We start from the raw sequence: 8,812 nt of genomic DNA on the forward strand, positions 1-8,812 counted from the left end.
CATGTATGCAGGTCCCATTCCTGCTGACCTACGCAGAGAAAATGCATCAAAAACACTCTTCCATCTTTCCTACATTATAAGTCTATTCCCCTCTTTTGCATCTTTCCCATAAGCATAAAAACATGCTGATGCTTCTGACATCTTAAACAAAAATTCAACCAAACCTGTCTTGATTTTGTTTCACCTCATTGTACCCTTCCCTTTGCAGCCAAAACAGACATACAAAAACAAACAAACAAAAAACTTCTCTCCTTATCTACAAATACTTTCTTCCTTTCTTTTTACATCATGAGATCATTTTTGCCTACTTCCCCACTCCACCAGAAATGCTCTTGTTGAGGTCACCTATGACTTCCTATTGCCAAATTCAACAGTAAATTATTATTTCTAATTTTACTTGACCTATCAACAAACACAGTACAGCTATCACTCCCTTCTCCTTCAAACAGTCAGATCATACCACTCAAATCATACTATTCATCTGTGTTCAAGACCTTGACTTCTCGGCCAAGTAAAAGCCAAAGTCACATGGCCCTACTCAATAGCATCTGGCCCTGTTGCCTGTCTGGGGTCTTTCTCCTTCCTCATATGACTCCAGCCACTCTGGTTACTTGCTGTTCCTTGACTGCACAGGGAACATTCCTGCCTCAGGGCTTTTACACTTGCTGTTTTCCCTTTCACTAGATATTTCAACAACATCTCAGATATTTTTTAAAATATCACCTCATTAATGAGGAGTTGCCTGGCCTCCTATTTAAAAATAATAACTCAACACATATTTCTTGTTGCATTTCTCTGCCTTATTTTTTTCCATACCACTTACAACAGTTAAATATGCTATATATGTGGCTAATTTATTTTGTTATGTCCCATTTTCCCCATACTAGAATGCAATCTCCTTAAGGGTAAAGATTTATTTCTTTGCCTATTTTGTTCACTCTTGTATCCCCAAAACCTACAATAGTTTCTAGTACATAACATCTGTTCAATAAATAATTATACAGTAAACTAGAGGCCTGGTGCATGAAATTCGTGCACTGGGGGGGGGGGAGGGGAATGTCCCTCAGCCCATCCTGCACTCTCTCCTATCTGGGACCCTTCGGGGGATGTCCATATGCCTCAGGGATTGGGCCTAAACCGGTAGTCGGACATCCCTCTGGCAATCCGGGGCTGCTGGCTCCTAACAGCTCGCCTGCCTGCCAGCCTGATCACCCCTAACTGCTCCCCTGCTGGCCTGATTGATGCTTAACTGCTCCCCTGTCGGCCTGATTGCCCCCAACTACCCTCCCCTGCCGACCTGATTGCCCCCAACTGCCCTCCCCTGCCGACCTGATTGCCCCCAACTGCCCTCCCCTGCCGACCTGATTGCCCCCAACTGCCCTCCCCTGATGGCCTGGTCACCCCGGTGGAAGCCATGTGGAGCAGCAGCCAGGACCCACCCCCTGGCGGGGCTGAGGGAATGGCAGAAACCTCACAGAGCAGCAGCTGGCCCTGCCCCCGCTGTGCGCACCGCCATCTTGTGACGGCATTATAGCGTGAGGGTTAATTTGCATATTACCTCTTTATTATGTAGGATGTTGAATAAATTTTATTTCCCCTTGAAAATTGAGAAAGAAATAACTGGATTAACAGACCAAAATTAATGTGCGACAAATCAACAGAAGTCTGTGAAGGTGTTCTAGGTAGTTTGTGAATATACTGCAAATCTGCCATACAGATAGTTTACATGAATGGCTGGCTTTTGTTAAAAAAATGCTAACCACCCAGCCAGCATGGCTCAGTGGTTGACCTAAGCACCAGGAGGTCATAGTTCAATTCCCAGTCAGAGCACATGCCCAGGTTGTGGGCTCAATCTCCAGTGTGGGGTGTTCAGGAGGCAGCCAATCAACAATTCTCTCTCATCATTGATGTTTTTCTCTCTCCCTCTCCCTTCCTCTCTGAAATGTTTTAAATGCCAATCACAGTCCAAAAGCTCTGTAAAGACTAACCAAGAAGTGATAGTTAAATTACACCATCTATCAGTTCTAGACCAAAGTGAAGGAGGCTGCCTGCAAATATAAGATGGGGGAAAGAAACAGAGACAAATAGACAGACAGAGATCCAGGGAAGTATATGAGACTCTGATGTCTATCCTTCTACCTTCTAATCTGATTATAATCAGTGCTATATTAGAGGGTTAAAGTGGCTCATTATAAATGAGTGGAACAGACAACCACTTTCCTAAGTTATCTTCAGATTCTTACTTTGAGAGCTAGCAAATGTCTAATTTCTTTAGTCTACATACATCTCAAGATCTCATTCTGTGAATATTTGAATAGCTCACTCCCGATCTAATTTGGTTATTAATTTCAAGCATTTATTTGTTTTACAAGCTCACAGAGACAAGTCACATGAAGTGATATTCTAAATAAGCCCCAACTAGCTTTAATAAATAAGCTCTTAGTTTGATGGAGGCCAGTCTTTTGCATCCCAAAGTGACTTAATAATAAAAGAAGGACATCTAGGACATGAACTAACAATAAATAAGTGGTACTCTAAAAATTGAAAGGTAATTATCTAATGACCAGATTTCCAGTGCTGAAAAATAAATCAGGGCCATTTTATGTTTGCTCAGATATATGTATTCCAAATCATTTTTTTGTCTAGTGAACATCAAATATAATTACAGTGATGCCAAATTAAATGTTTAATTTTAAGGGTTTCCACTTAATTTCCTTTATCCAAAATATTTTTTCCTAATATTTTAATTATTGTTTAGCATAGTATATTTAAAGCCAAAAATTAATTAACAAATTGTTACTGGATCTTAACATTAAATAAAAGTTTTTTCTTGGCACAAATTTTTCAGAGCTGACAAGTGAATATAAGAATCAAGGCATAACAAATAAACATTCCTTTTTGCTGATTCTTTTGTTCAAAAAGGAATTGCCTGTGTCTTTTTCCACCCCACAGCCTGCAGAGATAATTCTAAAGCATGAAAACAGCAAAAAGCCAAAATCTGTTAGGTTTTTGTCAAACCAAGAAGCATGAAAGGATTTTCATGATAAGCCCTTTTCCTAATAATAAGCACTTTTTCTTTTTTGAAAGCCTGTCTGTGAACTCCTAATGACAGAATGACCAACAGACCTATTCCTATGACTTCTGCTGATATAAAATTCAATTTGACACCCACCAAACACACACACACACACTACTCCCAATAATGTTTGTTTTCTGTTTTATGCCAATACAGTCTTTCCTTGAAAACACAACTTATTCTATAAACACAAAGCCAACATTTGATGAACGACCTTTCTGTCACACCAGCTTCACTTATCTGAACATTTTTCCTTCGTGAACATTTTATCCATCTCTGCAAATGAATAGCAGCAACCCAGCACCTACTGTAGCACTCAGGGTCCAGTAAGAAAAAAATAGAAACCATATGAGGTCTTTCTATCCACGGGAAGTGGAAAGCTGAAAGAACAAAAAGCAGAAGTGAATTAACCTAGCTATGGATACCTGCAGGAAGCAGCTACTACCCGCACTGCCAGGGAAACAAAAGGGAGGAGGAGGTGGTAGAACCCAGAACCCGTCTGCCATTGTATTTCTAGAGTGCCTCAGGAAGTACTGAAACACTAAGCATGGGGTCCCTAAGTCCGATTTGAACCATGGATGAGGGCCCTGCAGTAGGTGCTTGGACAGCTGGGACGAGGAGTCTTGAACACACTCGTTGGGAAATACACTGGGACCTACAGAACGATGCTGGAACTGCTGAGGAGGTACCACTCAGCTGGTACCAAGGGGCTCTGCCGACAAGTGCTTGTATAGTCAAGGGGAACTCCACGTGGCAGGTGCTGGGGTACCTGAGGAGGTACCAGTGCTGGATCCAAGGCAGAGTTCTGTACTAAGGCTACTGGAATGGCCAGAAGATGCTGGAGTTCACAGCTTTTTGCTGCTGTGGCTAGAGGCCTTGAAGCTGAAAACAGAAAATGAGTTTCTTTCTCCCTCTTTCATTTCTCATTCTCTTGCCAGGACCTCCCATTTGTAAGACCAAACTGGAATCTTGCTGACAATAATAAGCTGCAAAGGTAATCTGTAGGGTATGGAAAATCTATAATACATAGAAGAGCATCAACTGGTGGAAATGGAGGCTGAAGGAGAACAGGCAAATGGCTGGCACATCTCCTCTTTTCTATGTCAATTTTTCAGTAGAATTTATTTAATCTGACTACAACTAAACTTGCGAATGAGAATTTGGCATCTCCTTTTTATCATTTAACTAAAAGAGAAAAATAATAAAAATAGAAGAGGAGGATATAATATATATAATACATAATATGTATATATATTACTATAAACTGTTTTTATTTAAGCCTACGGTTGAAGAAATTATAATTTTTCAAGTTTACTAAGGAACATTTAGTAATTTTATGCAAGTTACTAAATTATATCTGTCTTTTCTTACTGTCATAAAGCCATGTTAATGTTCTACTCAAACCAATAGATGATGTTGTTGAACAGATAATTTATACAAGAAGTATACAAGTAAGAAAAAATGTATTAGCCTGTGGTATATTAAATATGACCTCTAATTCAATTCTTAGCTATCCTCTTATTGAGATTCCCCATGAATCTAGATTGGCCTTAGTGATTTGCTGGACTAATAGAATGCAGGAAAAGCAATGTGTTGGGATTTCCAAGTCTATCATGCAAAGCCTTGGAGCCTTGACTAGGACTCTTAGAAAACTTGCTCTAGTTGAAACCAGCTGCCATTTAAGAATTCCGACTGCCCTGAGGCCACCAGGCTGAAGAGTCTACATATAAGTGCTCTGGTGGACAGTCCCAACTTAGCCCAGACTTCTAGTCACCCCTGCAAAGTGCCAGAGGTGAATGTGAAGCCATCTTGAACCCTCCAGTCCAGCCCATCTGAAAGCCCAGAGCCACAGTTTATACTATACTGAGTATAAAACCACCCAGCCAATCCCGACTTAAATCTCTTAGCTACCTATTTGTGAGATATAATAAAATGCTTGTTCTGAGCCACTGTTTGGGGGTAATCTGCTTATGTGGCAAGAAATAACAGAATATGCTCCTTTTAAGGAGCAAAGAAATGCACACTAACACAAATTATCCCTGCAAAATGTAACCTGGCTATGCTATCTATATGAGCTAAAAATAATTAAATCAAACCTCAGTACTAATGTGGCTTCAGGGATACAGTATGCTTATATATTACTAGTGAAACTGAAAATAATTACCAGGTTCTGACACACTGCTCAGTAATGACAGAGGCAAGGAAAGCAGCTTTTCTTTTTGTCTTCAAACTGAGAAAAAAAGTACAACAAAGTCGTGGCCCCTTCTCATTTCCTTTCTCCTTAGTTTTTACTGGAGAGAAACAGGGAGAGACACTTTTATCTGGCTTCATGGAAGAGGTGTAAAGAGCCTCTTAAGTAGGCCTCACTCCTTTCACAGCACCCAAAAGCTTATACCTGAATCACTCAGGTGCTACCTGAGAGTGTAGGCCATCTCTGGCCAAGATCCAGCGAACCACTCACAGCATACAGTTCTTGTAGTCTCATCCCCAAATCAATTCCAATAAAAATAAAGCATATTGCTCCAGCCTCCTAACAAAGTGGCCTTCAGAGTGATGGCTTAGCACTACCTCCTTGGTTTTTACTCATGATAAAGATGAGATGCCACAATATATAAAATTTCTCTATTATTTTTGTAAAAGTTTAGTCAGGGAATTTGCCCACTGTGTCATCATATAGAGCCATGTCTAGCGAATTATTCTCACAGTTTAGGATAGGGAAAGTTTCTTCCTCCTAATGTTTCCTCTTGTAAAAGACTAGTACCCTCTCATGCTTTGGGTTTTACCTTGGCTACTAAGGAAACTCAGGCTAAGTTTTTATGCATTTTTCAGTAACTTTCCATATCCCAGATGTTTATTTGTTGAATATTTAATTTCCTCCCTAATCACCATACTTTGACATTATTATGACATTATTGGCTTTATTGTTAACTAGAGGCCCGATGCACAAAATTCATGCAAGAGTAGGCCTTCCTGCCCTCAGCTGCCGGCACCAGCTTCCCTCTGGCACCTGGGACCCAGGTTTCCCTCTGGCACCCGGGACCCAGGCTTCCCTTGCAGCCCCGGCTTCAGCTTCGTCTGGAAGGTTGTCCAGAAGGACATCCGGTCTAATTAGCATATTATGCTTTTATTATTATAGATGGCTTTCAATTTTAATGTATATGTATTTATATGATTGGGTACTTCAAGTTATATTGGGGAAAGGTTATATATAACAAAGTGGGTTGATGTATGTATGTGTGTGTTGTATGCAATATATATTATCATTAATGGTCATAGAAAACTGAAAAGACCTAGCAGTAATTTAGAACTGAAAAGACATTAGCAATAATTTAAGTGAATGGTTGTAAACATAATTCTCTCATGCATGAACAAATTTCTTCAAAACCTAAAGAAATACATTTGGGAAATGAATATATAAAAGCAAAGTTCATCTGGTAGAAAGGAAAGGGGAGAATAACCCCCACCCCTCACTTTGTTACCACTACTTTCCCCCTAATGAGGAGCTCTGCTGTCACTCCACATAGCTCATAGTTTTCCATGGTACACATTTGAATATTATTGATCAACTTCAGTTTCTCCTTTTATAAATATAGAAAAATGGAACAATGGAGCTTCTAAAAACACTTCCATGATCGCCAGATGTTTATTTTTGTCACAGTTAAGAAGTCAACCCCACTATTGGTTTAAAATTAAAACTATAGTATTTGAGAAGGGTTCAATGATTTGGTATTTTGTTAAAAATTAAAGACAGTCTAAGAATTTTTAAAACTCAACAATGATGCAAACATTATTTTCTCTTTCCTACTTCTCCCAGGCCTATCCAGGGAGGTGCTGTACTTTATTCTTTGCAGATTTGCTTTCAACTGGTTCTGTCCCCTAAAATATCTCAATTTTTTTTTTTACCTCTGAGTAAAGACTTATACGGCCCTGCATTTTTTATATTTAATAAGCACAGATAAGATAAAGATTCTGTGGAATCTTAGTGATAACTTGCTTTTCTTTCTTACCATTTTAAAATGTTGGCCTTACTTTGATTTTTAACATTATACATACCAAATTCTATTGTCTGTTAGTAAAAGCTGCACATGTCTTTGTGTACCAGCAATCAATAAATTGAGGAATGAATAAACTTGAGAGCATGGTTTATTTTACAAATGTTTCCAGACAAAAACTAAGAAATATAATGTAACTATATGATATACAAAGATTTCAGACAAACTGCAGACACATCATATAAAGTTTTTTAAAGCCACATTTGATCTACAAATTTCAAAGTCACAATTTTTCACACTCAATTTTTCAGATAGAACAGGAAAGTACAGAAAAGTTAGAATTAATTTTTGTAGACTGAACATATTGGCTTTTATGAGAAACTAGAGGCCCAGTGCATGAAAATTCTTGCATTGGAGGGGGGAGGGTCCCTCAGCCCGGCCTGCCCCCTCTCACAGCCCGGGAGCCCTCAGGGGCAGGAGGCAACCCAGCCATCAGGGGAAGGCAACACCCCTATCACACCTCTGCTGCTGCCACTGTCAGCAGCTCAAGCCTCAGCTGGCCCTGGTTACCTGAGACTCGGGTGGCCCTGGATGGCTGGGCAGCCACCATCTGAGGCTTGCCTGAACCTCGGGCTGGCCCTGGGCAGCTGGGGGGCTGAGGGGACTCCGGAGGCAGGCGCCCCGGTGGGGCTGAGGAGACTGCACACCACCAACTTGTGGCTGTGGGCGCTGTCATCTTTGAGGGCGTGGCAATCAATTAGCATATTCTCTCCTTATTGGCTGTGGGTGCCGCCATCTTTGTCAGGGCATGGCAGTCAATTAGCATATTCCCTCTTTATTAGATAGGATGCTTCCAAAGCTACAATTTGAAGATAACACCACTCTATAGTGGTGAAACCCTGAAGTAGCAAAGTCATTAGGGAAAATTGTCTTCCAGTTACCACACTGGCTCATCCAGGTAGAAGAAGGAACAGGAAGGTCTGAAGTTTGGATATTAGCAAAGAAACCTCAAGAAGACTATATATATCTGGACGTACCAAAAGCTCAGGATACCAGGGACATGGAGGAGAGTGGTGGGGAATAAAGCAAACCATTGCCAAAAAGATATTGATCAAAGCAATGTCTTATTCTCTTTCATGAGTGCTGGGAAAAACCTGGCACTAATTAAACTAGTGCCTGAGTAAAGTCCCGGGGGCTTTTCTGAACTAGAATTAGGTGTTGGATGGGAGATCAAGAGGAATAAAGAACTCAAGTGTATCAGACTAGTTCAGGATATAAACAATGAACAAAGCAGGACTGCCAACAACTCAAGTTTATTGGATGTTGGTCTCCTAGAGGCTGGGAGGGGATGAAAAGGGATCAATCGGCCAATGTAAACACTGAGGCTTATCCAGATAAGTAAATATTTTGTCCAGGCTCCACCCTTTGGTTATGTAGTCATGTCTTGATAAACTCCTGAAGTCTGCCCCTGGTCCTAGCCTTTATCCTGGAGTTCTCCATTCTGATATCAATCTCATCTTTAATCTCTCCAGTTCCCTTTAATGAAGCAAGATTTTTATAAAAATCACCAATTCATAAGTCAAATGACATGTAGATTATCTGATTAATTCAATTAGAAGAATAAATCCAAGCCATCCCATACGCCTCAAGCAGTCTTGATATAGAACAAATCTTTCAAATGAGAGACCAAATAGGACTAAAAGATAATAATCTGAATTGGCAAAACAATGAAGAGTTCATGACA

General features: G+C 40.2%; 1 protein-coding gene across 1 annotated transcript in view; it reads right to left on the reverse strand.

Moving 5' to 3' along the window:
• MACC1 (MET transcriptional regulator MACC1) overlaps nt 1-8,585 on the reverse strand; it is a 54,662-nt gene extending 46,077 nt beyond the window's left edge. Inside the window, 1 exon segment of the mRNA XM_080664172.1 lies at nt 8,459-8,585. The gene's annotated coding sequence lies outside the window, so the exon portion shown is untranslated.
• Nucleotides 8,586-8,812: the final 227 nt, after the last annotated feature.

The sequence above is a fragment of the Plecotus auritus genome (genome assembly GCF_963455305.1).
Source record: "Plecotus auritus genome assembly, chromosome: 4".
Classification (NCBI taxonomy): domain Eukaryota; kingdom Metazoa; phylum Chordata; class Mammalia; order Chiroptera; family Vespertilionidae; genus Plecotus; species Plecotus auritus.